This window comes from Arachis hypogaea, chromosome 15, assembly GCF_003086295.3.
Source record: "Arachis hypogaea cultivar Tifrunner chromosome 15, arahy.Tifrunner.gnm2.J5K5, whole genome shotgun sequence".
NCBI classification, from domain to species: domain Eukaryota; kingdom Viridiplantae; phylum Streptophyta; class Magnoliopsida; order Fabales; family Fabaceae; genus Arachis; species Arachis hypogaea.
Window position 1 is genome coordinate 52,569,725 of NC_092050.1, and position 5,510 is coordinate 52,575,234.

At 36.5% G+C, this 5,510-nt stretch overlaps 1 non-coding gene across 1 annotated transcript; it reads left to right on the forward strand.

The window, feature by feature from the left end:
- The first annotated feature begins 671 nt into the window (after window positions 1-671).
- On the forward strand, window positions 672-779 carry LOC112753429 (small nucleolar RNA R71). Its single transcript, XR_003177817.1, has one exon. It is a non-coding gene; the product is annotated as a small nucleolar RNA R71 (small nucleolar RNA).
- The last annotated feature ends 4,731 nt before the right edge of the window (window positions 780-5,510 follow it).

Below are 5,510 nucleotides of genomic sequence, written 5' to 3' on the forward strand. Positions count from 1 at the left end.
TTACTCAGCTGGCCCACTTGTGCTTCCAGATTTCTAATGGAAGACCTTGTTTCATTCATGAAACTTACAGTGGCCTTAGATAGATCAGAGACTAGATTTGCTAAATTAGAAGCATTTTGTTCAGAGTTCTCTATCTGTTGCTGAGTTGATGATGGAAAAGGTTTGCTATTGCTAAACCTGTTTCTTCCACCATTGTTAAAGCCTTGTTGAGGCTTTTGATCCTTCCATGAGAAATTTGGATGATTTCTCCATGTTGAGTTATAGGTGTTTCCATAAGGTTCACCTAAGTAATTTACCTCTGCTATTGCAGGGTTCTCAGGATCATAGGCTTCTTCTTCAGAAGATGCCTCTTGAGTACTGTTGGATGCAGCTTGCATTCCATGCAGACTCTGAGAGATCATATTGACTTGCTGAGTCAATATTTTATTCTGAGCCAATATGGCATTCAGAGTATCAACCTCAAGAACTCCCTTCTTCATAGGCGTCCCATTACTCACAGGATTCCTTTCAGAAGTGTACATGAACTGGTTATTAGCAACCATGTCAATGAGTTCTTGAGCTTCTGCAGGCATTTTCTTTAGGTGAATGGATCCACCTGCAGAAGTGTCCAGTGACATCTTTGATAGCTCAGATAAACCATCATAGAATATATCCAGGATGGTCCATTCTGAAAGCATGTCAGAAGGACACTTTTTGGTCAACTGTTTGTATCTTTCCCAAGCTTCATAGAGAGATTCACCTTCTTTCTGTCTGAAGGTTTGAACATCAGCTCTAAGCTTGCTCAGCTTTTGAGGAGGAAAATACTTGGCTAAGAAAGCCGTGACCAGCTTATCCCAAGAGTTCAGGCTGTCTTTGGGTTGAGAATCCAACCATAATCTAGCTCTGTCTCTTACAGCAAAAGGGAAAAGCATGAGCCTGTAGACTTCAGGATCTACTCCATTAGTCTTAACAGTATCACATATCTGCAAGAATTCAGTTAAAAACTGAAAAGGATCTTCAGATGGAAGTCCATGAAACTTGCAGTTCTGCTGCATCAGAGAAACTAATTGAGGTTTCAGCTCAAAGTTGTTTGCTCCAATGGCAGGAATGGAGATGCTTCTTCCATGTAAATTGGAATTAGGTGCAGTAAAGTCACCAAGCATCCTCCTTTCATTATTATTATTTTCGGCTGCCATCTCTTCTGCCTGTTCGAAAATTTCTGAAAGGTTATCTCTGGATTGTTGTATTTTAGCTTCTCTTAATTTTCTCTTCAGAGTTCTTTCAGGTTCTGGATCTGCTTCCACAAGAATGTTCTTATCCTTGCTCCTGCTCATATGACAAAGAAGAAGGCACAGAAGAATAATAATAATAATAGAGATCCTTTATACCACAGTAAGGGGATCCCTGTATGAGTAGAAGAAGAGGGGGAGATAAAAAATGTGATGTAAAGGAAGAAACACAACTGTACGAATGGAAGAGATGTGAGATGAGATGTTAGGATATGAATGAATAAATAGAATGAGATGGGGGAGGGATAATTTTCGAAAATTATTTTGAAAAAGAGTTAGTGATTTTCGAAAATGGTTTTTGAAAAATGTTAGTAATTTTCGAAAATTTTTGAAATCAAAAATAGAAAATAAAAATAATTAGTTAATTAAAAAGAAATTTTTGAAAAAGAGGGAGATATTTTTGAAAATTAGAGAGAGAGAGAGTTAGTTAGGTAGTTTTGAAAAAGTTAAGAAACAAACAAAAAGTTAGTTAGTTAGTTGAAACAACTTTTGAAAAGATAGGAAGTTAGGAAGTTAGAAAAGATATTTTGAAAAGATATTTTTTTGAAAAAAGATAAGATAAGAAGATATTTTTGAAAAGATATGATAAAATTAGTTTTGAAAAAGATTTGATTTTTAAAATCACAATTAATGACTTGATTCATAAGAAATCACAAGATATGATTCTAGAAATTAAAGTTTGAATCTTTCTTAACAAGCAAGTAACAAACTTCAAATTTTTGAATCAAAACATTAATTGGTTTTGTTATTTTCGAAAATTTGGTATAAAAATAAGAAAAATATTTTTGAAAAATATTTTTGGAGTTTTCGAAAATAACTAAGAATTTTGAAAAAGATTTGATTTTTGAAAAAGATTTTGAAAAAGATATGATTTTCAAATTGAAAATTTGATTTGACTCATTGGCAACAACTTGATTTTAAAAATTTTTGAAAAAGTCAACTCAAATTTTCGAATTTGATAAGAGAAAAAGGGAAAGATATTTTTTTGATTTTTGAAATTTTTATGATGAGAGAGAAAAACATGAAAATTATGCAATGCATGAAATTTTTAGATTAAAACATGTGATGAATGCAAGAATGCTATGAATGTCAAGATGAACACCAAGAACACTATGAAGATCATGATGAACATCAAGAACACATTTTTGAAAAATCTTTAATGCAAGGAAAACATGCAAGACACCAAACTTAGAATTCTTTAATGCTTAGACACTAAGAATTCAAGAATGCATATGAAAAACACTATACAACACAAAACAAAAAATCATCAAGATCAAACAAGAAGACTTACCAAGAACAACTTGAAGATCATGAAGAACACTATGAATGCATGAAATTTTCGAAAAAAAATGCAAGATGCATATGCAATTGACACCAAACTTATAACATGACTCAAGACTCAAACAAGAAACAGAAAATATTTTTGATTTTTATGATTTTCTAATTTTTTTGGATTTTTATTTATATTTTTCGAAAATTTAAAAGAAAAAATAAGGATTCCAAAATTTTTAATATGAATTCCAGGAATCTTGCCATGTTAGTCTAAAGCTTCAGTCCATGAATTAGACATGGCTCACTAGCCAGCCAAGCTTTCAATGAAAGCTCCAGTCCAAAACACTAGACATGGCCAATGGCCAGCCAAGCTTCAGCAAACATATGAAGGTAATTCATTCAATTTTAATCCAAAACCTCAGTCCAAAAGAATTTAGACATGGCTTTATAGCCAGCCAGGCTTTAGCATGCTTCATAAAACACTAGAATTCATTCTTAAAAATTTTGAATAAAATTTTTGAAAACATTTTTAATTTTTTTTTCGAAAACAGATGAGAAAATTTTAGAAATAAATTATGTTTTTTTTGAAAAATTTTTGAAAAGAAAATAAAAAGAAAATTACCTAATCTGAGCAACAAGATGAACCGTCAGTTGTCCAAACTCAAACAATCCCCGGCAACGGCGCCAAAAACTTGGTGCACGAAATTGTGATCTCCAGGCTCGAACAAATCCTGGTAATGGCTTCAAAGCTTGGTGCTCTGATCTTAATTCATGATTGTCACAACTTCGATACAACTAACCAGCAAGTGCACTGGGTCGTCCAAGTAATACCTTACGTGAGTAAGGGTCGAATCCCACGGAGATTGTTGGTATGAAGCAAGCTATGGTCACCTTGTAAATCTCAGTCAGGCGGATATAAAATAATTATGGAGTTTTCGAATAATAAATAAAAGAATAGGGATAGAGGTACTTATGTAAATCATTGGTAGGAATTTCAGATAAGCGAATGGAGATGCTTTTCGTTCCTCTGAACCTCTGCTTTCCTACTATCTTCATCCAATCAGTCTTACTCCTTTCCATGGCTGGCTTTATGTGATACATCACCACTGTCAATGGCTACATTCGGTCATCTCACGGGAAAATGATCCAATGCCCTGTCACGGCACGGCTAATCGTCTGGAGGCATCACCCTTGTCAATGGCTTCATCTTATCCTCTCAGTGAATAATATGCTCACGCACCCTGTCACGGCACGGCTATTCATCTGTCGGTTCTCGATCATGCTGGAATAGGATTTACTATCCTTTTGCGTCTGTCACTAACGCCCTGCAATCGTGAGTTCGGAGCTCGTCACAGTCATTCAATCATTGAATCCTACTCGGAATACCACAGACAAGGTTTAGACCTTCCGGATTCTCTTGAATGCCGCCATCATTCTAGCTTACGCCACGAAGATTCTGGTTAGGAGATCTAAGAGATACTCATTCTAGCTTATTTCATGTAGAACAGAAGTGTTTTCATAAGGGAGAAGGATGATGAGCGTCACACATAATCATCACCTTCATCACGTTCTTGGGTGCGAATGGATATCTTAGAAGCGAAATAAGAAGAATTGAATAGAAAACAGTAGTACTTTGCATTAATCTTTGAGGGACAGCAGAGCTCCACACCTTAATCTATGGAGTGTAGAAACTCTACCGTTAAAAATACATAAGTGAAGGTCCAGGCATGGCCGAGATGGCCAGCCCCCTAAAACGTGATCAAAGGATCATAAGGTAATCCAAAGATGCCAAATACAATAGTAAAAGGTCCTATTTATAATAAACTAGCTACTAGGGTTTACATGAGTAAGTAATTGATGCATAAATCCACTTCCGGGGCCCACTTGGTGTGTGCTTGGGCTGGGCTTTGATTGTTACACGTGTAGAGGTCCTCCTTGGAGTTGAACGCCAGCTTTAGTGCCAGTTTGGGCGTTCAACTCTGATTTTGGCTCCTTTTCTGGCGCTGGACGCCAGACTTGGGTAGAAAGCTGGCGTTGAACGCCAGTTTACGTCGTCTATTCTTGGCCAAAGTATGGACTATTATATATTTCTGGAAAGCCCTAGATGTCTACTTTCCAACGCAATTGGAAGCGCGCCATTTTGAGTTCTGTAGCTCTAGAAAATACACTTTGAGTGCAGGGAGGTCAGAATCCAACAGCATCAGCAGTCCTTCTTCAACCTCTGAATCTGATTTCTGCTCAAGTCCCTCAATTTCAGCCAGAAAATACCTGAAATCACAGAAAAACACACAAACTCATAGTAAAGTCCAGAAATGTGAATTTAACATAAAATCTATTAAAAACATCCCTAAAAGTAACTAGATCCTACTAAAAATATACTAAAAACAATGTCAAAAAGCGTATAAATTATCCGCTCATCAAGCTCCAACCTCCTTAGCCAGTTTCAAACCAGCAAGTAGTGCCTCATATTCAGCCTGGTTATTTGAGACAGGGAATCCGAATTTGAGGGAAAGTTCGATTTGGGTTCCCTGGTCGCTTTTAATTATCACGCCTGTGCCACTTTCAGTTTTGTTTGAGGAACCGTCTACGTAGAGATTCCACTCTGTAGGGATTTTCGGAGTGTCCGTAAACTCAGTAATGAAGTCAGCCAAATATTGTGATTTGATGGTTGTTCGAGCTTCATATTGAAGGTCGAATTCGGACAACTCGACTGCCCATTGCAAAATTCTTCCTGCTAGATCTGTTTTTCTGCAGAATGCCTTTTATGGGCTGGTTGGTCAGTACCTTGATGGTGTTGGCTTGGAAATATGGGCGAAGTCGTCTACATGTTAGTATGAGAGTATAAGCGAATTTTTCTATCTTTTGATAGTTCAATTCAGACCATTGTAATGCTTTGCTGATGAAGTATATAGGTTGTTGTCCACTGTCATCTTCTCGGATCAATGCTGAAGCTATTGCCCGATTTCCCAC